We start from the raw sequence: 26,945 nt of genomic DNA, 5'->3' as shown, positions 1-26,945 counted from the left end.
AGCTTAGGCTGATAGATAATGGTAGCTTAGCAGAGCAGCTTAGGCTGAACTAGGAGACGTGTGAAGCTACTACAGTACCACTTAGTGTCATATGCACAATATCATAAGAAAACACAATACACAGTTATACTAAAAATAAAGGTACTTTATTTTTATGACAATATGCCAAAGTATCTTAGAGTGTACCCTCAGTGAGAGGATAGGAAATATACACAAGATATATATACACAATAGCAAAAATATGCAGTATAGTCTTAGAAAACAGTGCAAACAATGTATGGTTACAATAGGATGCAATGGGGAAACATAGGGATAGGGGCAACACAAACCATATACTCCAAAAGTGGAATGCGAACCACGAATGGACCCCAAACCTATGTGACCTTGTAGAGGGTCGCTGGGACTATTAGAAAATAGTGAGAGTTAGAAAAATAACCCTCCCCAAGACCCTGAAAAGTGAGTGCAAAGTGCACTAAAGTTCCCCTAAGGACAAAGAAGTCGTGTTAGAGGAATAATGCAGGAAAGACACAAACCAACAATGCAACAACTGTGGATTTCCAATCTAGGGTACCTGTGGAACAAGGGGACCAAGTCCAAAAGTCACAAGCAAGTCGGAGATGGGCAAATGCCCAGGAAATGCCAGCTGCGGGTGCAAAGAAGCTTCTACTGGACAGAAGAAGCTGAGCGTTCTGCAGGAACGAAAAGGGCTAGAGACTTCCCCTTTGGTGGACGGATCCCTCTCGCTGTGGAGAGTCGTGCAGAAGTGTTTTCCCGCCGAAAGAACGCCAACAAGCCTTGCTAGCTGCAAATCATGCGGTTAGCGTTTTTGGACACTGCTGTGGCCCTGGAGGGACCAGGAGATCGCAAATTGGACCAGGAGAGAGAGGGGACGTCGAGCAAGACAAGGAGCCCTCTCAGCAGCAGGTAGCACCCGGAGAAGTGCCAGAAACAGGCACTACGAGGATGCGTGAAACGGTGCTCACCCGAAGTCGCACAAAGGAGTCCCACGTCGCCGGAGACCAACTTAGAAAGTCGTGCAATGCAGGTTAGAGTGCCGTGGACCCAGGCTTGGCTGTGCACAAAGGATTTCCGCCGGAAGTGCACAGGGGCCGGAGTAGCTGCAAAAGACGCGGTTCCCAGCAATGCAGCCCAGCGAGGTGAGGCAAGGACTTACCTCCACCAAACTTGGACTGAAGAGTCACTGGACTGTGGGGGTCACTTGGACAGAGTCGCTGGATTCGAAGGACCTCGCTCGTCGTGCTGAGAGGAGACCCAAGGGACCGGTAATGCAGCTTTTTGGTGCCTGCGGTTGCAGGGGGAAGATTCCGTCGACCCACGGGAGATTTCTTCGGAGCTTCTGGTGCAGAGAGGAGGCAGACTACACCCACAGCATGCACAAGCAGGAAAACATTTGAGAAGGTGGCAGGATCAGCGTTACAGAGTTGCAGTAGTCGTCTTTGCTACTATGTTGCAGGTTTGCAGGCTTCCAGCGCGGTCAGCAGTCGATTCCTTGGCAGAAGGTGAAGAGAGAGATGCAGAGGAACTCGGATGAGCTCTTGCATTCGTTATCTAAAGTTTCCCCAGAGACAGAGACCCTAAATAGCCAGAAAAGAGGGTTTGGCTACCTAGGAGAGAGGATAGGCTAGCAACACCTGAAGGAGCCTATCAGAAGGAGTCTCTGACGTCACCTGGTGGCACTGGCCACTCAGAGCAGTCCAGTGTGCCAGCAGCACCTCTGTTTCCAAGATGGCAGAGGTCTGGAGCACACTGGAGGAGCTCTGGACACCTCCCAGGGGAGGTGCAGGTCAGGGGAGTGGTCACTCCCCTTTCCTTTGTCCAGTTTCGCGCCAGAGCAGGGGCTAAGGGGTCCCTGAACCGGTGTAGACTGGCTTATGCAGAATTGGGCACATCTGTGCCCAAGAAAGCATTTCCAGAGGCTGGGGGAGGCTACTCCTCCCCTGCCTTCACACCATTTTCCAAAGGGAGAGGGTGTAACACCCTCTCTCAGAGGAAGTCCTTTGTTCTGCCATCCTGGGACAAGCCTGGCTTGACCCCAGGAGGGCAGAAACCTGTCTGAGGGGTTGGCAGCAGCAGCAGCTGCAGTGAAACCCCAGGAAAGGCAGTTTGGCAGTACCAGGGTCTGTGCTACAGACCACTGGGATCATCGAATTGTGCCAACAATGCCAGGATGGCATAGAGGGGGCAATTCCATGATCTTAGACATGTTACATGGCCATATTCGGAGTTACCATTGTGAAGCAACATATAGGTAGTGACCTATATGTAGTGCACGCGTGTAATGGTGTCCCCGCACTCACAAAGTTCAGGGAATTGGCTCTGAACAATGTGGGGGCACTTTGGCTAGTGCCAGGGTGCCCTCACACTAAGTAACTTTGCACCTAACCTTTACCAGGTAAAGGTTAGACATATAGGTGACTTATAAGTTACTTAAGTGGAGTGTAAAATGGCTGTGAAATAACGTGGACGTTATTTCACTCAGGCTGCAGTGGCAGGCCTGTGTAAGAATTGTCAGAGCTCCCTATGGGTGGCAAAAGAAATGCTGCAGCCCATAGGGATCTCCTGGAACCCCAATACCCTGGGTACCTCAGTACCATATACTAGGGAATTATAAGGGTGTTCCAGTAAGCCAATGTAAATTGGTAAAATTGGTCACTAGCCTGTTAGTGACAATTTGAAAGAAATGAGAGAGCATAACCACTGAGGTTCTGGTTAGCAGAGCCTCAGTGAGACAGTTAGGCACTACACAGGAAACACATACATATAGGCCACATTTTACACTGCACTTAAGTAACTTATAGCCAAGGTGCTCCCCCATTGTTCAGGGCAAATTCCCCGGACTTTGTGAGTGCGGGGACACCATTACACGCGTGCACTACACATAGGTCACTACCTATGTGTAGCTTCACAATGGTAACTCCGAATATGGCCATGTAACATGTCTATGATCATGGAATTGCCCCCTCTATGCCATCCTGGCATAGTTGGCACAATCCCATGATCCCACGGGTCTGTAGCTCAGACCCTGGTACTGCCAAACTACCTTTCCCGGGGTTTCACTGCAGCTGCTGCCAACCCCTCAGACAGGTTTCTGCCCTCCTGGGGTCCAGCCAGGCTTGGCCCAGGATGGCAGAACAAAGGACTTCCTCAGAGAGAGGGTGTTACACTGTAGGAAAGTACCATCTTGCCTGGCATGTTACCCCCATTTTTCACTGTATATATGTTGTTTTAGTTGTATGTGTCACTGGGACCCTGGTAACCCAGGGCCCCAGTGCTCATAAGTGTGCCTGAATGTGTTACCTGTGTAGTGACTAACTGTCTCACTGAGGCTCTGCTAATCAGAACCTCAGTGGTTATGCTCTCTCATTTCTTTCCAAATTGTCACTAACAGGCTAGTGACCATTTTTACCAATTAACATTGGCTTACTGGAACACCCTTATAATTCCCTAGTATATGGTACTGAGGTACCCAGGGTATTGGGGTTCCAGGAGATCCCTATGGGCTGCAGCATTTCTTTTGCCACCCATAGGGAGCTCTGACAATTCTTACACAGGCCTGCCACTGCAGCCTGAGTGAAATAACGTCCACGTTATTTCACAGCCATTTTACACTGCACTTAAGTAACTTATAAGTCACCTATATGTCTAACCTTTACCTGGTAAAGGTTAGGGGCAAAGTTACTTAGTGTGAGGGCACCCTGGCACTAGCCAAGGTGCCCCCACATTGTTCAGAGCCAATTCCCTGAACTTTGTGAGTGCGGGGACACCATTACACGCGTGCACTACATATAGGTCACTACCTATATGTAGCTTCACCATGGTAACTCCGAATATGGCCATGTAACATGTCTATGATCATGGAATTGCCCCCTCTATACCATCCTGGCATAGTTGGCACAATCCCATGATCCCAGTGGTCTGTAGCACAGACCCTGGTACTGCCAAACTGCCCTTCCTGGGGTTTCACTGCAGCTGCTGCTGCTGCCAACCCCTCAGACAGGCAGCTGCCCTCCTGGGGTCCAGCCAGGCCTGGCCCAGGATGGCAGAACAAAGAACTTCCTCTGAGAGAGGGTGTGACACCCTCTCCCTTTGGAAAATGGTGTGAAGGCAGGGGAGGAGTAGCCTCCCCCAGCCTCTGGAAATGCTTTGTTGGGCACAGATGTGCCCAATTCTGCATAAGCCAGTCTACACCGGTTCAGGGACCCCTTAGCCCCTGCTCTGGCGCGAAACTGGACAAAGGAAAGGGGAGTGACCACTCCCCTGACCTGCACCTCCCCTGGGAGGTGTCCAGAGCTCCTCCAGTGTGCTCCAGACCTCTGCCATCTTGGAAACAGAGGTGCTGCTGGCACACTGGACTGCTCTGAGTGGCCAATGCCACCAGGTGACGTCAGAGACTCCTGCTGATAGGCTCCTTCAGGTGTTAGTAGCCTTTCCTCTCTCCTAGGTAGCCAAACCCTCTTTTCTGGCTATTTAGGGTCTCTGTCTCTGGGGAAACTTTAGATAACGAATGCATGAGCTCAGCCGAGTTCCTCTGCATCTCCCTCTTCACCTTCTGATAAGGAAACGACCGCTGACCGCGCTGGAAGCCTGCAAACCTGCAACATAGTAGCAAAGACGACTACTGCAACTCTGTAACGCTGATCCTGCCGCCTTCTCGACTGTTTTCCTGCTTGTGCATGCTGTGGGGGTAGCCTGCCTCCTCTCTGCACCAGAAGCTCCGAAGAAATCTCCCGTGGGTAGACGGAATCTTCCCCCTGCAACCGCAGGCACCAAAAAGCTGCATTACCTGTCCCTTGGGTCTCCTCTCAGCACAACGAGCGAGGTCCCTCGAATCCAGCGATGCTGTCCAAGTGACCCCCACAGTCCAGTGACTCTTCAGCCCAAGTTTGGTGGAGGTAAGTCCTTGCCTCACCTCGCTGGGCTGCATTGCTGGGAACCGCGACTTTGCAGCTACTCCGGCCCCTGTACACTTCCGGCGGAAATCCTTTGTGCACAGCCAAGCCTGGGTCCACGGCACTCTAACCTGCATTGCACGACTTTCTAAGTTGGTCTCCGGCGACGTGGGACTCCTTTGTGCAACTTCGGCGAGCACCGTTTCACGCATCCTCGTAGTGCCTGTTTCTGGCACTTCTCCGGGTGCTACCTGCTTCAGTGAGGGCTGTTTGTCTTGCTCGACGTCCCCTCTCTCTTCAGGTCCAATTTGCGACCTCCTGGTCCCTCCTGGGCCCCGGCAGCGTCCAAAAACGCCAAACGCACGATTTGCGTGTAGCAAGGCTTGTTGGCGTCCTTCCGGCGGGAAAACACTTCTGCACGACTCTCCAAGGCGAGTGGGATCCGTCCACCAAAGGGGAAGTCTCTAGCCCTTTTCGTTCTTGCAGAAACCTCAGCATCTTCTGTCCAGTCGAAGCTTCTTTGCACCCGCAGCTGGCATTTCCTGGGCATCTGCCCATCTCCGACTTGCTTGTGACTTTTGGACTTGGTCCCCTTGTTCCACAGGTACCCTAGATTGGAAATCCACAGTTGTTGCATTGCTGGTTTGTGTCTTTCCTGCATTATTCCTCTAACACGACTATTTTGTCCTTAGGGGAACTTTAGTGCACTTTGCACTCACTTTTCAGGGTCTTGGGGAGGGTTATTTTTCTAACTCTCACTATTTTCTAATAGTCCCAGCGACCCTCTACAAGGTCACATAGGTTTGGGGTCCATTCGTGGTTCGCATTCCACTTCTTGAGTATATGGTTTGTGTTGCCCCTATCCCTACGTTTCCCCATTGCATCCTATTGTAACTATACATTGTTTGCACTGTTTTCTAAGACTATACTGCATATTTTTGCTATTGTGTATATATATCTTGTGTATATTTCCTATCCTCTCACTGAGGGTACACTCTAAGATACTTTGGCATATTGTCATAAAAATAAAGTACCTTTATTTTTAGTATAACTGTGTATTGTGTTTTCTTATGAAATTGTGCATATGACACTAAGTGGTACTGTAGTAGCTTCACACGTCTCCTAGTTCAGCCTAAGCTGCTCTGCTAAGCTACCATTATCTATCAGCCTAAGCTGCTAGACACCCTATACACTAATAAGGGATAACTGGGCCTTGTGCAAGGTGCAAGTACCCCTTGGTACTCACTACAAGCCAGTCCAGCCTCCTACATTGGTTGTGCAGTGGTGGGATAAGTGCTTGAGACTACTTACCACTCTTGTCATTGTACTTTTCATAAGAGAAAAATATACAAAACAAGGTCAGTGTATATACACATAGCCAAAAAGTTTTGCATTTCCTCTTTTCACTCTTTTCTAAGTGCTGAAAAGTACTTCTAAAACTTTCAAAAAGTTCTTAAAAGTTTAAAAAGTTTTTTCTGTCTTTCCAAAAAGTTCTGAAAACTTTTTTCTCTTTTTCTATCACTTTAACTCTCTCTAAAAAATGTCTGGCACAGGCAAAAATGTTGAACTGTCCAAACTTGCATATGATCACCTTAGCTGGAAAGGAGCAAGGAGTCTCTGCATAGAGAGAGGTTTGAGTGTAGGGAAGAATCCTTCCTTAGAACTGTTAATTAATATGCTTAGAGTACAGGATAAGGCCATAAGTGCCCAATCTGGTGAAAAAGTAGCTAATGGTTCTCAATCTGATCCAGGGACTCCCCCAGGAAAAGGTTCAGGAAAGAAACTTCTCAGCCTGCCCATTACTAGACAGTCTAGCATAGTTAGTACAGAGGTTGAATCACATCATACTGATGGTGTGCTCTCACATTATGCTGGTAGCCAAGCTGTTAGGGTGCCCTCTGTAAGGGACAGGTCTCCTTCTGTTCATTCCCATCATACCTCTGTATCTAGAAATGTCCCTCCCACCCACCCTGATGACAGATTGTTAGAAAGGGAGCTCAATAGATTGAGAGTGGAACAAACCAGACTGAAGCTCAAGAAGCAACAGCTGGATTTGGATAGACAGTCTTTAGAATTAGAGAAGGAAAGACAGAAGTTGGGTTTAGATACCCATGGTGGCAGCAGCAGTATTCCCCATAGTCATCCTGCAAAAGAGCATGATTCCAGGAATCTGCACAAGATAGTTCCCCCTTATAAGGAGGGGGATGACATTAACAAGTGGTTTGCTGCACTTGAGAGGGCCTGTGCTGTACAGGATGTCCCTCAAAAGCAGTGGGCTGCTATCCTATGGCTATCATTTAGTGGAAAAGGTAGGGATAGGCTCCTTACTGTAAAAGAAAATGATGCTAATAATTTCCAAGTTCTTAAGAATGCACTCCTGGATGGTTATGGCTTAACCACTGAACAGTACAGGATAAAGTTCAGAGAGACCAAAAAGGAGTCTTCACAAGACTGGGTTGATTTCATTGACCATTCAGTGAAGGCCTTGGAGGGGTGGTTACATGGCAGTAAAGTTACTGATTATGACAGCCTGTATAACTTAATCCTGAGAGAGCATATTCTTAATAATTGTGTGTCTGATTTGTTGCACCAGTACTTGGTGGACTCTGATCTGACCTCTCCCCAAGAATTGGGAAAGAAGGCAGACAAATGGGTCAGAACAAGAGTGAACAGAAAAGTTCATACAGGGGGTGGCAAAGATGGCAACAAAAAGAAGGATGGTAAGTCTTCAGACAAGGGTGGGGACAAATCTAAAAATGAGTCTTCATCAGGCCCACAAAAACACTCTGGTGGGGGTGGTGGGCCCAAATCCTCCTTTAATCAGAACAAGGAAAATAAACCATGGTGCTATTTATGTAAAATAAAAGGCCATTGGACAACAGATCCCAGTTGTCCAAAGAAAGGCACCATAGCTCCTACCACTACAACCCCTACTGCTACACCTAGTGTCCCTACTAATAGCAGTGGTGGTGGGAGCAAACCTACTAATAGCCAATCCAAGGGAGTAGCTCGGCTCACTTTTGGTAATTTAGTTGGGGTTGGTCTGATTAGGGAGACCACAGAGGCTACTTTAGTCTCTGAAGGGGCTATTGATTTAGCCACTTTGGTTGCTTGCCCCCATAACGTGGAGAAGTACAAGCAACTAACCCTAATAAATGGTGTTGAGGTCCAGGCCTACAGGGACACAGGTGCCAGTGTCACAATGGTGATTGAGAAACTGGTGCACCCTGAACAACACATACTTGGACACCAGTACCAAGTAACCGATGCTCACAACATAACACAAAGCCACCCCATGGCTGTTGTAAATCTCAACTGGGGGGGGGTAACTGGTCCAAAGAAAGTTGTGGTAGCTTCAGATTTACCTGTAGACTGTCTACTAGGGAATGATTTGGAGACATCAGCTTGGTCAGATGTGGAGTTGGAGGCCCATGCAGCAATGCTGGGCATCCCAGGGCATATTTTTGCTTTGACAAGGGCTCAGGCCAAAAAGCAAAAAGGACAGGGAAGCTTGGATCCTGGAACAATGGACCAAGTGCTCCCTAAAGCTAGGGCTAGTAGAAGCAAACCACTTCCTACTATCCCTCCCTCTACAGTGGATTCTACTTCTGAGGAAGAAGAATTCCCTCCCTGTGCAGAACCTACACCAGAGGAGCTGGAAGCAGACACTGCTGAGCTTTTGGGTGAAGGGGGGCCTGCCAGAGAGGAGCTGAGTGTGGCACAGCAAACCTGTCCCACATTAGAGGGTCTCAGACAGCAAGCTGTCAAACAGGCTAATGGGGATGTCAGTGACTCTCACAGAGTTTACTGGGAGGACAACCTCTTGTACACTGAGCATAGGGATCCTAAACCTGGAGCTGCCAGGAGATTAGTGATTCCCCAGGAGTACAGAAAGTTCCTCCTAACACTGGCACATGACATTCCCTTAGCTGGGCACCTGGGTCAAATGAAAACTTGGGACAGATTGGTACCATTGTTTCATTGGCCTAGGATGTCTGAGGACACAAAGGAATTTTGTAAGTCCTGTGAAACCTGTCAAGCCCGTGGCAAGACAGGTGGCACTCCAAAGGCACCCCTTATCCCACTGTCTGTGGTTGGGGTTCCCTTTGAAAGGGTAGGGGTTGACATAGTTGGCCCCCTTGACCCTCCTACTGCTTCAGGCAATAGGTTTATCTTAGTGGTAGTGGACCATGCCACAAGATATCCTGAAGCTATTCCTTTAAGGACCACTACAGCACCTGCAGTGGCAAAGGCCCTCCTGGGAATATTTTCCAGGGTGGTCTTCCCAAAGGAAGTAGTATCAGACAGAGGAAGCAATTTCATGTCTGCATACTTAAAGGCCATGTGGAAGGAGTGTGGTGTAACGTACAAGTTCACAACACCCTATCATCCACAAACAAATGGACTGGTGGAGAGATTTAATAAAACTCTCAAAGGCATGATTATGGGACTCCCTGAAAAACTCCGCAGGAGATGGGATATCCTTCTACCATGCCTCCTTTTTGCCTACAGGGAGGTACCCCAGAAAGGAGTGGGCTTCAGCCCCTTTGAACTTCTTTTTGGACACCCTGTTAGGGGTCCACTCACACTTGTAAAGGAGGGTTGGGAACAACCTTTAAAAGCTCCTAAGCAGGATATTGTGGATTATGTACTTGGCCTCAGATCAAGGATGGCTGAGTACATGAAAAAGGCCAGCAAAAACCTTCAGGCCAGCCAAGAGCTCCAGAAGCAATGGCATGATCAGAAGGCTGTTTTGGTTCAGTACCAACCAGGGCAGAAAGTGTGGGTCTTGGAGCCTGTGGCCCCAAGAGCACTCCAGAATAAATGGAGTGGTCCCCACACAATTGTTGAAAAGAAGGGTGAAGTCACCTACTTGGTTGACTTAGGCACTGCCAGGAGTCCCCTTAGGGTGCTCCATGTCAACCGCCTGAAACCCTACTATGACAGGGCTGATCTCACCCTGCTCATGGCAACAGATGAGGGACAGGAAGAAGACAGTGATCCTCTACCTGATCTCTTCTCTTCCACAGAACAAGATGCTCTTGTGGAAGGTGTAGTTTTGGCTGATTGTCTTACTGCTGAGCAGAAAGATAATTGCATAAATCTCCTAGGACAATTTTCAGAACTCTTCTCTACTGTGCCAGGCACCACTTCGTGGTGTGAGCACACTATAGATACTGGAGACAGTTTACCTGTCAAAAGTAAGATCTATAGGCAGCCTGACCATGTCAGGGACTGCATAAAGCAAGAAGTTCAGAAAATGTTGGAACTAGGAGTGGTTGAGCACTCTGACAGTCCATGGGCTTCTCCTGTGGTACTGGTACCAAAACCCAATTCTAAAGATGGAAAGAAGGAAATGAGGTTTTGTGTAGAATATAGAGGTCTCAACTTGGTAACCAAAACTGATGCTCACCCTATACCCAGGGCAGATGAGCTCATAGATACACTGGCATCTGCCAAGTATCTAAGCACTTTTGATTTGACTGCAGGGTATTGGCAGATCAAATTGTCAGAAGATGCTAAACCTAAGACTGCATTTTCGACCATTGGAGGACATTACCAGTTTACTGTAATGCTTTTTGGTTTGAAAAATGCACCTGCCACTTTTCAGAGGTTGGTGAACACAGTCCTGCAAGGGCTGGAAGCTTTCAGTGCAGCATATTTGGACGATATAGCTGTCTTTAGCTCCAGCTGGGATGATCACCTGGTCCACCTATGGAAAGTTTTGGAGGCTCTGCAAAAGGCAGGCCTCACTATCAAGGCTTCAAAGTGCCAGATAGGGCAGGGTAAGGTGGTTAATCTGGGACACCTTGTTGGTGGGGAACAGATTGCACCACTGCAGGGGAAAATCCAAACTATTATTGATTGGGTTCCCCCTACCACTCAGACTCAGGTGAGAGCCTTCCTAGGCCTCACTGGGTATTACAGGAGGTTCATTAAGAACTATGGCTCCATTGCAGCCCCTCTTAATGACCTCACATCCAAGAAAATGCCTAAAAAGGTATTATGGACAGCAAACTGTCAGAAAGCTTTTGAGGAGCTGAAGCAGGCCATGTGCTCTGCACCTGTCCTGAAAAGCCCTTGTTACTCTAAAAAATTCTATGTCCAAACTGATGCATCTGAATTAGGAGTAGGGGCAGTCCTATCACAACTTAATTCTGAGGGCCAGGATCAACCTGTTTCTTTTATTAGTAGGAGGTTGACCCCTAGAGAAAAGCGTTGGTCTGCCATTGAGAGGGAGGCCTTTGCTGTGGTCTGGGCTCTGAAGAAGTTGAGGCCATACCTGTTTGGCACTCACTTCATCGTTCAGACAGACCACAAACCTCTACTTTGGCTAAAAAAAATGAAAGGTGAAAATCCTAAATTGTTGAGGTGGTCCATATCCCTACAGGGAATGGACTATACAGTGGAACATAGACCTGGGAGTAGCCACTCCAATGCAGATGGACTCTCCAGATATTTCCACTTAGACAATGAAGACTCATCAGGTCATGGCTAGTCTTATTGTCCTTCATTTGGGGGGGGGTTGTGTAGGAAAGTACCATCTTGCCTGGCATGTTACCCCCATTTTTCACTGTATATATGTTGTTTTAGTTGTATGTGTCACTGGGACCCTGGTAACCCAGGGCCCCAGTGCTCATAAGTGTGCCTGAATGTGTTACCTGTGTAGTGACTAACTGTCTCACTGAGGCTCTGCTAATCAGAACCTCAGTGGTTATGCTCTCTCATTTCTTTCCAAATTGTCACTAACAGGCTAGTGACCATTTTTACCAATTAACATTGGCTTACTGGAACACCCTTATAATTCCCTAGTATATGGTACTGAGGTACCCAGGGTATTGGGGTTCCAGGAGATCCCTATGGGCTGCAGCATTTCTTTTGCCACCCATAGGGAGCTCTGACAATTCTTACACAGGCCTGCCACTGCAGCCTGAGTGAAATAACGTCCACGTTATTTCACAGCCATTTTACACTGCACTTAAGTAACTTATAAGTCACCTATATGTCTAACCTTTACCTGGTAAAGGTTAGGGGCAAAGTTACTTAGTGTGAGGGCACCCTGGCACTAGCCAAGGTGCCCCCACATTGTTCAGAGCCAATTCCCTGAACTTTGTGAGTGCGGGGACACCATTACACGCGTGCACTACATATAGGTCACTACCTATATGTAGCTTCACCATGGTAACTCCGAATATGGCCATGTAACATGTCTATGATCATGGAATTGCCCCCTCTATACCATCCTGGCATAGTTGGCACAATCCCATGATCCCAGTGGTCTGTAGCACAGACCCTGGTACTGCCAAACTGCCCTTCCTGGGGTTTCACTGCAGCTGCTGCTGCTGCCAACCCCTCAGACAGGCAGCTGCCCTCCTGGGGTCCAGCCAGGCCTGGCCCAGGATGGCAGAACAAAGAACTTCCTCTGAGAGAGGGTGTGACACCCTCTCCCTTTGGAAAATGGTGTGAAGGCAGGGGAGGAGTAGCCTCCCCCAGCCTCTGGAAATGCTTTGTTGGGCACAGATGTGCCCAATTCTGCATAAGCCAGTCTACACCGGTTCAGGGACCCCTTAGCCCCTGCTCTGGCGCGAAACTGGACAAAGGAAAGGGGAGTGACCACTCCCCTGACCTGCACCTCCCCTGGGAGGTGTCCAGAGCTCCTCCAGTGTGCTCCAGACCTCTGCCATCTTGGAAACAGAGGTGCTGCTGGCACACTGGACTGCTCTGAGTGGCCAGTGCCACCAGGTGACGTCAGAGACTCCTGCTGATAGGCTCCTTCAGGTGTTAGTAGCCTTTCCTCTCTCCTAGGTAGCCAAACCCTCTTTTCTGGCTATTTAGGGTCTCTGTCTCTGGGGAAACTTTAGATAACGAATGCATGAGCTCAGCCGAGTTCCTCTGCATCTCCCTCTTCACCTTCTGATAAGGAAACGACCGCTGACCGCGCTGGAAGCCTGCAAACCTGCAACATAGTAGCAAAGACGACTACTGCAACTCTGTAACGCTGATCCTGCCGCCTTCTCGACTGTTTTCCTGCTTGTGCATGCTGTGGGGGTAGCCTGCCTCCTCTCTGCACCAGAAGCTCCGAAGAAATCTCCCGTGGGTCGACGGAATCTTCCCCCTGCAACCGCAGGCACCAAAAAGCTGCATTACCGGTCCCTTGGGTCTCCTCTCAGCACGACGAGCGAGGTCCCTCGTATCCAGCGACGCTGTCCAAGTGACCCCCACAGTCCAGTGACTCTTCAGCCCAAGTTTGGTGGAGGTAAGTCCTTGCCTCACCTCGCTGGGCTGCATTGCTGGGAACCGCGACTTTGCAGCTACTCCGGCCCCTGTACACTTCCGGCGGAAATCCTTTGTGCACAGCCAAGCCTGGGTCCACGGCACTCTAACCTGCATTGCACGACTTTCTAAGTTGGTCTCCGGCGACGTGGGACTCCTTTGTGCAACTTCGGCGAGCACCGTTTCACGCATCCTCGTAGTGCCTGTTTCTGGCACTTCTCCGGGTGCTACCTGCTTCAGTGAGGGCTCTTTGTCTTGCTCGACGTCCCCTCTCTCTTCAGGTCCAATTTGCGACCTCCTGGTCCCTCCTGGGCCCCGGCATTGTCCAAAAACGCCAAACGCACAATTTGCGTGTAGCAAGGCTTGTTGGCGTCCTTCCGGCGGGAAAACACTTCTGCACGACTGTCCAAGGCGAGTGGGATCCGTCCACCAAAGGGGAAGTCTCTAGCCCTTTTCGTTCCTGCAGAAACCTCAGCTTCTTCTGTCCAGTCGAAGCTTCTTTGCACCCGCAGCTGGCATTTCCTGGGCATCTGCCCATCTCCGACTTGCTTGTGACTTTTGGACTTGGTCCCCTTGTTCCACAGGTACCCTAGATTGGAAATCCACAGTTGTTGCATTGCTGGTTTGTGTCTTTCCTGCATTATTCCTCTAACACGACTAATTTGCCCTTAGGGGAACTTTGGTGCACTTTGCACTCACTTTTCAGGGTCTTGGGGAGGGTTATTTTTCTAACTCTCACTATTTTCTAATAGTCCCAGCGACCCTCTACAAGGTCACATAGGTTTTGGGTCCATTCGTGGTTCGCATTCCACTTCTGGAGTATATGGTTTGTGTTGCCCCTATCCCTACGTTTCCCCATTGCATCCTATTGTAACTATACATTGTTTGCACTGTTTTCTAAGACTATACTGCATATTTTTGCTATTGTGTATATATATCTTGTGTATATTTCCTATCCTCTCACTGAGGGTACACTCTAAGATACTTTGGCATATTGTCATAAAAATAAAGTACCTTTATTTTTAGTATAACTGTGTATTGTGTTTTCTTATGATATTGTGCATATGACACTAAGTGGTACTGTAGTAGCTTCACACGTCTCCTAGTTCAGCCTAAGCTGCTCTGCTAAGCTACCATTATCTATCAGCCTATGCTGCTAGACACCCTATACACTAATAAGGGATAACTGGGCCTGGTGCAAGGTGCAAGTACCCCTTGGTACTCACTACAAGCCAGTCCAGCCTCCTACATACACCCTCTCCCTTTGGAAAATGGTGTGAAGGCAGGGGAGGAGCAGCCTCCCCCAGCCTCTGGAAATGCTTTCATGGGCACAGATGGTGCCCATTTCTGCATAAGCCAGTCTACACCGGTTCAGGCACCCCTTAGCCCTGCTCTGGCGCGAAACTGGACAAAGGAAAGGGGAGTGACCACTCCCCTGACCTGCACCTCCCCAGAGCTCCTCCAGTGTGCTCCAGACCTCTGCCATCTTGGAAACAGAGGTGCTGCTAGCACACTGGACTGCTCTGAGTGGCCTGGGCCAGCAGGTGACGTCAGAGACTCCTTCTGATAGGCTCCTTCAGGTGTTGCTAGCCTATCTTCTCTCCTAAGTAGCCAAACCCTCTTTTCTGGCAATTTAGGGTCTCTGTTTTGGGGATTTCCTTAGATAACGAATGCAAGAGCTCATCAGAGTTCCTCTGCATATCTCTCTTCACCTTCTGCCTAGGAATCGACTGCTGACCGCGCTGGAAGCCTGCAAAACTGCAACAAAGTAGCGAAGACGACTACTGCAATTCTGTAACGCTGATCCTGCCGCCTTCTAGACTGTTTTCCTGGTAGTGCATGCTGTGGGGGTAGCCTGCCTCCTCTCTGCACTAGAAGCTCCGAATAAATCTCCCGTGGGTCGACGGAATCTTCCCCCTGCTACCGCAGGCACCAAAGAACTGCATCACTAGTACCCTGGGTCTCCTCTCAGCACAACGAGCGAGGTCCCTTGAATCCAGCAACTCTGTCCAAGTGACTTCCACAGTCCAGTGACTCTTCAGTCCAAGTTTGGTGGAGGTAAGTCCTTGCCTCCCCACGCCAGACTACATTGCTGGGAACCGTGACTTTTGCAGCTACTCCGGCCTCCGTGCACTTCCGGCGGAAATCCTTTGTGCACAGCCAAACCTGGGTCCACGGCACTCTAACCTGCATTGCACGACTTTCTAAGTTGTCTTCCGGCGACGTGGGACTCCTTTGTGCAACTTCGGGTGAGCACCGTTTCACTCCTCTTCGTAGTGCCTGTTCCGGCACTTCTGCGGGTGCTGCCTGCTTCTGAGAGGACTCCTTGTCTTGCTGGGCGCCCCCTCTGTCGCCTGACACAATTGGTGATATCCTGGTCCCTCCTGGGCCACAGCAGCATCCAAAAACGTTAACCGCACGACTTGCAGCTAGCAAGGCTTGTTGGCAGTCTTTCTTCAGGAAAACACTTCTGCACAACTCTCCACGGCGTGGGGGATCCATCCTCCAAAGGGGAAGTCTCTAGCCCTTGTCGTTCCTGCAGAATCCTCAGCTTCTACTGTCCAGTAGCAGCTTCTTTGCACCCACAGCTGGCATTTCCTGGGCATCTGCCCATCTCCGACTTGCTTGTGACTTTTGGACTTGGTCCCCTTGTTCCACAGGTACCCTCGACTGGAAATCCATCGTTGTTGCATTGCTGGTTTGTGTCTTTCCTGCAGAATTCCCCTATCACGACTTCTATGTCCTTTGGGGAACTTTAGTGCACTTTGCACTCACTTTTCAGGGTCTTGGGGTGGGCTATTTTTCTATCCCTAACTGTTTTCTAATAGTCCCAGCGACCCTCTACAAGGTCACATAGGTTTGGGGTCCATTCGTGGTTCGCATTCCACTTTTGGAGTATATGGTTTGTGTTGCCCCTATCCCTATGTGTCCCCATTGCATCCTATACATTGTTTGCACTGTTTTCTAATACTATTACTGCATATTTTGGTATTATGTACATATATCTTGTGTATATTTGCTATCCTCATACTGAGGGTACTCACTGAGATACTTTTGGCATATTGTCATAAAAATAAAGTACCTTTATTTTTAGTATATCTGTGTATTGTGTTTTCTTATGATATTGTGCATATGACACTTGTGGTACTGTAGGAGCTTCACTCATCTCCTAGTTCAGCCTAAGCTGCTCTGCTAAGCTATCATTATCTATCAGCCTAAGCTGCTAGACACCCTATACACTAATAAGGGATACCTGGGCCTGGTGCAAGGTGTAAGTACCCCTTGGTACACACTACAAGCCAGTCCAGCCTCCTACACAGAGCCTCAGTGATACAGTTAGGCACCACACAGGAAACACATACAGGGCATACTTTATGAGCACTGGGGTCCTTGCTCGCAGGATCCCAGTGATACAGGCAAAAACAAACATACATACAGTAAAAATGGGGGTAACATGCCAGGCAACATGGTACTTTCCAACAAGAGTACCACCTGTTCCACCTCCCAGAGGTGCTTCAGGCCCTGCAGAAGGCTGTTCTGACTATCAAGTCTTAGTCCCGTAGTGTAGTTTTAAACTGCCCTTTCAACCTGGCAAAATAAACCTTTTGCTAAGCGGGAAATGTTCTTTTTTAAACTAATAAGTCATCTCCTGCTGTATTCCTAACAGCTCATATGGAAGGGTGCATGATATTTAAATGAAATGTAGAATATGTGTTTAAGTTTTACATGTTCTGGTAGTGAAAAACTCCTGAAGTCGTTTTTCATTACTGTAAGGTCTACCTCTCCCATTAGCTAACTCTGGGTTACCCTAATATGTTTAATAAGTATTAACATTCAATTAGAAGCAGATACAGATACTCTGTTTAGACTCAAATGGATTCTAATTCAAAATCCTCTTTAAAGGTAAAGTTTGATTTTAAGTCACAATTCTGAAAATGGCACTGTTAGAAAGTTGGCATTTTCTTGTCCTAACCGTTTGTGCTTTCTGCCAGTGTCTAGGGTCACATGACTGTGAATGGCTGTGCTGTTGGAGGTGTGTGTATTACTCCCAGACAGTGACAAAAAGGGGGACTACATGTGGGCAGCATGGGACATCCTGCTAAGATGACTGGGACAGAGTTGTGCCCTGCCCACTTATACTTCAAAGGACCTGCCTTCAGCACCTTCCAGATGTGGGTGTAAGACAGGGCACCCCCCCACACACACACACAAAGGCTGACACCAGGCATTAATGAAGAATCCTCAGAAATACCCTTCAAAACACTCCTGGACCTTTGAAAATTACAGAAGGACTGCCCTGTTCCTTAAGGACTGCCTTGCTATCTGAGAAGTAAGACTAGACCTGCTTAATGTCATCCCAAGCTAACCTGAGTAACTCCAAGGGTCAGTTGGTAGACCTGTGTGACCTACAGGGATATGAAAAACTCCCAAGGCTTCCATGCAACTGTGAGAAAGTAGCCTCTTTCTATCCTTGTTACCCCCACTTTTGGCCTGTTTGTGAGTGTATGTCAGGGTGTTTTCACTGTCTCACTGGGATCCTGCTAGCCAGGGCCCAGTGCTCATAGTGAAAACCCTATGTTTTCAGTATGTTTGTTATGTGTCACTGGGACCCTGCTAGTCAGGACCCCAGTGCTCATAATTTTGTGGCCTATATGTGTGTGCTCCCTGTGTAGTGCCTAACTGTCTCACTGAGGCTCTGCTAACCAGAACCTCAGTGGTTATGCTCTCTCATTTCCTTCCAAATTGTCACTGACAGGCTAGTGACCATTTTTACCAATTTACATTGGCTTACTGGAACACCCTTATAATTCCCTAGTATATGGTACTGAGGTACCCAGGGTATTGGGGTTCCAGGAGATCCCTATGGCCTGCAGCATTTCTTTTGCCACCCATAGGGAGCTCTGACAATTCTTACACAGGCCTGCCACTGCAGCCTGAGTGAAATAACGTCCACGTTATTTCACAGCCATTTTTTACACTGCACTTAAGTAACTTATAAGTCACCTATATGTCTAACCTTTTCCTGGTAAAGGTTAGGTGCAAAGTTACTTAGTTTGAGAGCACCCTGGCACTAGCCAAGGTGCCCCCACATTGTTCAGGGCCAATTCCCTGAACTTTGTGAGTGCGGGGACACCATTACACGCGTGCACTACATATAGGTCACTACCTATATGTAGCTTCACAATGGTAACTCCGAATATGGCCATGTAACATGTCTATGATCATGGAATTGCCCCCTCTATACCATCCTGGCATAGTTGGCACAATCCCATGATCCCAGTGGTCTGTAGCACAGACCCTGGTACTGCCAAACTGCCCTTCCTGGGGTTTCACTGCAGCTGCTGCTGCTGCCAACCCCTCAGACAGGCATCTGCCCTCCTGGGGTCCAGCCAGGCCTGGCCCAGGATGGCAGAACAAAGAACTTCCTCTGAGAGAGGGTGTGACACCCTCTCCCTTTGGAAAATGGTGTGAAGGCAGGGGAGGAGTAGCCTCCCCCAGCCTCTGGAAATGCTTTGTTGGGCACAGATGTGCCCAATTCTGCATAAGCCAGTCTACACCGGTTCAGGGGACCCCTTAGCCCTGCTCTGGCGCGAAACTGGACAAAGGAAAGGGGAGTGACCACTCCCCTGACCTGCACCTCCCCTGGGAGGTGTCCAGAGCTCCTCCAGTGTGCTCCAGACCTCTGCCATCTTGGAAACAGAGGTGCTGCTGGCACACTGGACTGCTCTGAGTGGCCAGTGCCACCAGGTGACGTCAGAGACTCCTTGTGATAGGCTCCTTCAGGTGTTGCTAGCCTATCCTCTCTCCTAGGTAGCCAAACCCTCTTTTCTGGCTATTTAGGGTCTCTGTCTCTGGGGAAACTTTAGATAACGAATGCAAGAGCTCATCCGAGTTCCTCTGCATCTCTCTCTTCACCTTCTGATAAGGAATCGACTGCTGACCGCGCTGGAAACCTGCAAACCTGCAACATAGTAGCAAAGACGACTACTGCAACTCTGTAACGCTGATCCTGCCGCCTTCTCGACTGTTTTCCTGCTTGTGCATGCTGTGGGGGTAGTCTGCCTCCTCTCTGCACCAGAAGCTCCGAAGAAATCTCCCGTGGGTCGACGGAATCTTCCCCCTGCAACCGCAGGCACCAAAAAGCTGCATTACCGGTCCCTTGGGTCTCCTCTCAGCACGACGAGCGAGGTCCCTCGAATCCAGCAACTCTGTCCCAGTGACCCCCACAGTCCAGTGACTCTTCAGTCCAAGTTTGGTGGAGGTAAGTCCTTGCCTCACCTCGCTAGACTGCATTGCTGGGAACCGCGACTTTGCAGCTACTCCGGCCCCTGTGCACTTCCGGCAGAAATCCTTTGTGCACAGCCAAGCCTGGGTCCACGGCACTCTAACCTGCATTGCACGACTTTCTAAGTTGGTCTCCGGCGACGTGGGACTCCTTTGTGCAACTTTAGCGAGCACCGTTTCACGCATCCTCGTAGTGCCTGTTTCTGGCACTTCTCCGGGTGCTACCTGCTTCAGAGAGGGCTCCTTGTCTTGCTCGACGTCCCCTCTCTCTGCTGGTCCAATTTGCGACCTCCTGGTCCCTCCTGGGCCTCAGCAGCGACAAAAACACTAACCGCGTGATTTGCAGCTAGCAAGGCTTGTTGGCGTTCTTTCGGCGGGAAAACACTTCTGCACAACTCTCCACGGTGAGAGGGATCCGTCCACCAAAGGGGAAGTCTCTAGCCCTTTTCGTCCCTGCAGAAACCTCAGCTTCTTCTGTCCAGTAGAAGCTTCTTTGCACCCGCAGCTGGCATTTCCTGGGCATCTGCCCATCTCCGACTTGCTTGTGACTTTTGGACTTGGTCCCCTTGTTCCACAGGTACCCTAGATTGGAAATCCACAGTTGTTGCATTGCTGGTTTGTGTCTTTCCTGCATTATTCCTCTAACACGACTTCTTTGTCCTTAGAGGAACTTTAGTGCACTTTGCACTCACTTTTCAGGGTCTTGGGGAGGGTTATTTTTCTAACTCTCACTATTTTCTAATAGTCCCAGCGACCCTCTACAAGGTCACATAGGTTTGGGGTCCATTCGTGGTTCGCATTCCACTTTTGGAGTATATGGTTTGTGTTGCCCCTATCCCTATGTTTCCCCATTGCATCCTATTGTAACTATACATTGTTTGCACTGTTTTCTAAGACTATACTGCATACTTTTGCTATTGTGTATATCAATCTTGTGTATATTTCCTATCCTCTCACTGAGGGTACACTCTAAGATACTTTGGCATATTGTCATAAAAATAAAGTACCTTTATTTTTAGTATAACTGTGTATTGTGTTTTCGTATGATATTGTGCATATGACACTAAGTGGTACTGTAGTAGCTTCACACGTCTCCTAGTTCAGCCTAAGCTGCTCTGCTAAGCTACCATTATCTATCAGCCTAAGCTGCTAGACACCCTATACACTAATAAGGGATAACTGGGCCTGGTGCAAGGTGCAAGTACCCCTTGGTACTCACTACAAGCCAGTCCAGCCTCCTACATTGATTGTGCAGTGGTGGGATAAGTGCTTTGAGACTACTTACCACTCTTGTCATTGTACTTTTCATAAGAGAAAAATATACAAAACAAGGTCAGTGTATATACACATAGCCAAAAAGTTTTGCATTTCCTCTTTTCACTCTTTTCTAAGTGCTGAAAAGTACTTCTAACTTTCTAAAAAGTTCTAAAAAAGTTTTTTTCTCTGTCTTTCTAAAAGCTCTGACAAACTTTTTATCTTTTACTATCACTTTAACTCTCTCTAAAAATGTCTGGCACAGGCCAAAATGTTGATCTGTCCAAACTTGCATATGACAACCTTAGCTGGAAAAGAGCAAGGAGTCTCTGTATAGAGAGAGGTTTGAGTGTAGGGAAGAATCCTTCCTTGGAACTGTTACTTAACATGCTTAGAGAACAAGATAAGGCCATAGGTGCCTCATCTGTTGAAAAAGTACCTAATAGTTCCCAATCTGATTCAGGGACTCCCCCAGGAAAAGATTCAGGAAAGAAACTTCCTAGCCTGCCCATTACTAGACAGTCTAGCATAGTTGGTAATGATGATGAGCCACACCATACAAATAGTGTTGTCTCACATCATAGCAAAAGCATTTATTCTCACCATACTGGTAGTAATGTTTCTGTTAGCCAAGCTGTTAGGGTGGCTTCTGAAAGGGACAGGTCTCCTTCTGTTCATTCCCATCATACCTCTGTTTCTAGGAATGTCCCTCCCACCAAACCTGATGACAGAATGTTAGAAAGGGAACTCAATAAGTTGAGGGTGGAACAAACCAGACTGAAGCTTAAAAAGCAAAAGCTGGATTTGGATAGACAGTCTTTTGAATTAGAGAAGGAAAGACAGAAGTTGGGTTTAGATACCCATGGTGGCAGCAGCAGTATTCCCCATAGTCATCCTGTTAAAGAGCATGATTCCAGGAATCTGCACAAGATAGTTCCCCCTTATAAGGAGGGGGGTGACATTAACAAGTGGTTTGCTGCACTTGAGAGGGCCTGTGTTGTACAGGATGTCCCTCAAAGGCAGTGGGCTGCTATCCTATGGCTATCATTTAGTGGAAAAGGTAGGGATAGGCTCCTTACTGTGAAAGAAAATGATGCTAATAATTTCCAAGTTCTTAAGAATGCACTCCTGGATGGTTATGGCTTAACCACTGAACAGTACAGGATAAAGTTCAGAGAGACCAAAAAGGAGTCTTCACAAGACTGGGTTGATTTCATTGACCATTCAGTGAAGGCCTTGGAGGGGTGGTTACATGGCAGTAAAGTTACTGAGTATGACAGCCTGTATAACTTGATCCTGAGAGAGCATATTCTTAATAATTGTGTGTCTGATTTGTTGCACCAGTACCTGGTAGACTCTGATCTGACCTCTCCCCAAGAATTGGGAAAGAAGGCAGACAAATGGGTCAGAACAAGGGTGAACAGAAAAGTTCATACAGGGGGTGACAAAGATGGCAATAAGAAGAAAGATGGTGAAAAATCTCAAAATAAGCATGGGGATAAGGGTAAAACCAAAGATCCCATTTCAAATCTTAAACACTCTTCAGAGGGTGGGGATAAAACTAATTCTTCCTCTTCTTCTCAACCTGCACACATTAAAAAGCCTTGGTGCTTTGTGTGTAAAAACAGAGGCCATAGGCCAGGGGATAAGTCCTGTCCAGGTAAACCCCCTGAGCCTACCACCACTAATACATCAAGCTCTAGTGCCCCTAGCAGTAGTGGTACTAGTGGTGGGACTGCTGGCAACAGTCAAGCAAAGGGTGTAGTTGGGTTCACTTATGGGTCCATCATAGAAACTGGGGTAGTCAGTCCCAAGACAGTTTCTGTCACACCTAGTGGCATTGGCCTTGCCACACTGGCTGCTTGTCCCCTTACAATGGATAAGTACAGGCAGACAGTTTCAATAAATGGTGTTGAGGCCTTGGCCTACAGGGACACAGGTGCCAGTATCACTTTGGTGACTGAAAACCTAGTGCACCCTGATCAACACATCATTGGACAACAGTATAAGATTATTGATGTCCATAACTCCACTAAGTTTCTTCCCTTAGCTATAATTCAGTTTAGTTGGGGTGGAGTTACTGGCCCTACGCAGGTGGTGGTATCACCTAGCTTACCTGTAGACTGTCTCTTAGGTAATGACCTAGAGGCCTCAGGTTGGGCTGATGTAGAGTTTTATGCCCATGCAGCCATGCTGGGCATCCCTGAGGAATTGTTCCCTCTCATTTCTACTGAAATGAAAAAGCAAAGGAGAGAAGGCCTGAAAACTCAGGATCCCTCTCCATCAACAGGTAAAAAGGGTATCACAGTATCCCCTAACCACCCTACCATTCAGGATACCATTCCTGTGGTGGGAGAAACCTCTCCTGGGGTGGCACCTGTTCCAAGGGAATCATCAGTTGGCAAAACTGTACTCCCTGAGGTAGAAGTACCTCTCTGTGGGATAACTAACATTGGTGAGAAAAAGAGCACCATTTTAGTTAACATGGAGCATTCCTCCAACCCTCCCAGAGAAACTTTAGTGCAGAAACCCTGCACTGCCTCACAACACTTAGGACAGCATCCCTGCCCTAGTGTGGAGCTCATAGGACAGCATCCCTGCCCTGCTCCAACCCAAGAGAAACAGCATCCCTGTTCTCTCTTCCAGCCATATGGACAAAGTTTTTGCCCAGCTATGGCTTTTCTGAGACAGCATCCCTGTCTGGCATTTCCATCACTACAAATAGGTTCAGTGGACAATTCCCACTGCTCTAAACTAAAACTTACTGATAGAAACTCTGAAAATACATCTTCACATTGTTGCTTAGCTAAAAAACTTCAAACAGGGTGGTTTACATCCCCACAGGGAAGTAACCATATAGTGGATGATAAAGGGAGTAACCAGTCTATTGCAGAGCTACTCTCTACTTATCACCACTTAGACAATAAAGTCTCAACTGGCCAAGGTTAGCCTTATTGTCCTTCGTTTGGGGGGGGGTTTGTGTGAGAAAGTAGCCTCTTTCTAGCCTTGTTACCCCCACTTTTGGCCTGTTTGTGAGTGTATGTCAGGGTGTTTTCACTGTCTCACTGGGATCCTGCTAGCCAGGGCCCAGTGCTCATAGTGAAACCCTATGTTTTCAGTATGTTTGTTATGTGTCACTGGGACCCTGCTAGTCAGGACCCCAGTGCTCATAAGTTTGTGGCCTATATGTGTGTGTTCCCTGTGTAGTGCCAAACTGTCTCACTGAGGCTCTGCTAACCAGAACCTCAGTGGTTATGCTCTCTCATTTCCTTCCAAATTGTCACTGATAGGCTAGTGACCATTTTTACCAATTTACATTGGCTTACTGGAACACCCTTATAATTCCCTAGTATATGGTACTGAGGTACCCAGGGTATTGGGGTTCCAGGAGATCCCTATGGGCTGCAGCATTTCTTTTGCCACCCATAGGGAGCTCTGACAATTCTTACACAGGCCTGCCACTGCAGCCTGAGTGAAATAACGTCCACGTTATTTCACAGCCATTTTTTACACTGCACTTAAGTAACTTATAAGTCACCTATATGTCTAACCTTTTCCTGGTAAAGGTTAGGTGCAAAGTTACTTAGTTTGAGGGCACCCTGGCACTAGCCAAGGTGCCCCCACATTGTTCAGGGCCAATTCCCTGAACTTTGTGAGTGCGGGGACACCATTACACGCGTGCACTACATATAGGTCACTACCTATATGTAGCTTCACAATGGTAACTCCGAATATGGCCATGTAACATGTCTATGATCATGGAATTGCCCCCTCTATACCATCCTGGCATAGTTGGCACAATCCCATGATCCCAGTGGTCTGTAGCACAGACCCTGGTACTGCCAAACTGCCCTTCCTGGGGTTTCACTGCAGCTGCTGCTGCTGCCAACCCCTCAGACAGGCATCTGCCCTCCTGGGGTCCAGCCAGGCCTGGCCCAGGATGGCAGAACAAAGAACTTCCTCTGAGAGAGGGTGTGACACCCTCTCCCTTTGGAAAATGGTGTGAAGGCAACGGGAGGAGTAGCCTCCCCCAGCCTCTGGAAATGCTTTGTTGGGCACAGATGTGCCCAATTCTGCATAAGCCAGTCTACACCGGTTCAGGGGACCCCTTAGCCCTGCTCTGGCGCGAAACTGGACAAAGGAAAGGGGAGTGACCACTCCCCTGACCTGCACCTCCCCTGGGAGGTGTCCAGAGCTCCTCCAGTGTGCTCCAGACCTCTGCCATCTTGGAAACAGAGGTGCTGCTGGCACACTGGACTGCTCTGAGTGGCCAGTGCCACCAGGTGACGTCAGAGACTCCTTCTGATAGGCTCCTTCAGGTGTTGCTAGCCTATCCTCTCTCCTAGGTAGCCAAACCCTCTTTTCTGGCTATTTAGGGTCTCTGTCTCTGGGGAAACTTTAGATAACGAATGCAAGAGCTCATCCGAGTTCCTCTGCATCTCTCTCTTCACCTTCTGATAAGGAATCGACTGCTGACCGCGCTGGAAGCCTGCAAACCTGCAACATAGTAGCAAAGACGACTACTGCAACTCTGTAACGCTGATCCTGCCGCCTTCTCGACTGTTTTCCTGCTTGTGCATGCTGTGGGGGTAGTCTGCCTCCTCTCTGCACCAGAAGCTCCGAAGAAATCTCCCGTGGGTCGACGGAATCTTCCCCCTGCAACCGCAGGCACCAAAAAGCTGCATTACCGGTCCCTTGGGTCTCCTCTCAGCACGACGAGCGAGGTCCCTCGAATCCAGCGACTCTGTCCAAGTGACCCCCACAGTCCAGTGACTCTTCAGTCCAAGTTTGGTGGAGGTAAGTCCTTGCTCACCTCGCTGGGCTGCATTGCTGGGAACCGCGACTTTGCAGCTACTCCGGCCCCTGTGCACTTCCGGCGGAAATCCTTTGTGCACAGCCAAGCCTGGGTCCACCGCACTCTAACCTGCATTGCACGACTTTCTAAGTTGGTCTCCGGGTACGTGGGACTCCTTTGTGCAACTTCGGCGAACACCGTTTCATGCATCCTCGTAGTGCCTGTTTCTGGCACTTCTCCGGGTGCTACCTGCTTCAGAGAGGGCTCCTTGTCTTGCTCGACGTCCCCTCTCTCTGCTGGTCCAATTTGCGACCTCCTGGTCCCTCCTGGGCCTCAGCAGCGTCCAAAAACGCTAACCGCACGATTTGCAGCTAGCAAGGCTTGTTGGCGTTCTTTCGGCGGGAAAGCACTTCTGCACAACTCTCCATGGCGAGAGGGATCCGTCCACCAAAGGGGAAGTCTCTAGCCCTTTTCGTTCCTGCAGAAACCTCAGCTTCTTCTGTCCAGTAGAAGCTTCTTTGCACCCGCAGCTGCCATTTCCTGGGCATCTGCCCATCTCCGACTTGCTTGTGACTTTTGGACTTGGTCCCCTTGTTCCACAGGTACCCTAGATTGGAAATCCACAGTTGTTGCATTGCTGGTTTGTGTCTTTCCTGCATTATTCCTCCAACACGACTTCTTTGTCCTTAGAGGAACTTTAGTGCACTTTGCACTCACTTTTCAGGGTCTTGGGGAGGGTTATTTTTCTAACTCTCACTATTTTCTAATAGTCCCAGCGACCCTCTACAAGGTCACATAGGTTTGGGGTCCATTCGTGGTTCGCATTCCACTTTTGGAGTATATGGTTTGTGTTGCGCCTATCCCTATGTTTCCCCATTGCATCCTGTTGTAACTATACATTGTTTGCACTGTTTTCTAAGACTATACTGCATATTTTTGCTATTGTGTATATATATCTTGTGTATATTTCCTATCCTCTCACTGAGGGTACACTCTAAGATACTTTGGCATATTGTCATAAAAATAAAGTACCTTTATTTTTAGTATAACTGTGTATTGTGTTTTCTTATGATATTGTGCATATGACACTAAGTGGTACTGCATTAGCTTCACACGTCTCCTAGTTCAGCCTAAGCTGCTCTGCTAAGCTACCATTATCTATCAGCCTAAGCTGCTAGACACCCTATACACTAATAAGGGATAACTGGGCCTGGTGTAAGGTGCAAGTACCCCTTGGTACTCACTACAAGCCAGTCCAGCCTCCTACAGCAACTGCCCAGCTGACCTGCTGCACTGGATCTGTAGCTGGACCTGCCTGAGCCCTGCTGACCTCTGCTGGAGTGAGTTACTGGTCCCCTAGAGGTGTACTCCAGATCTTGACCCTTGGCTAGCATCCGTTGAGCTCTTCTAAAGAAGAAAAGGTGAAA

This window comes from Pleurodeles waltl, chromosome 3_1, assembly GCF_031143425.1.
Source record: "Pleurodeles waltl isolate 20211129_DDA chromosome 3_1, aPleWal1.hap1.20221129, whole genome shotgun sequence".
Classification (NCBI taxonomy): domain Eukaryota; kingdom Metazoa; phylum Chordata; class Amphibia; order Caudata; family Salamandridae; genus Pleurodeles; species Pleurodeles waltl.
The sequence above is the reverse complement of the archived record's forward strand: the minus strand, read 5'-3'. Positions refer to the sequence as shown.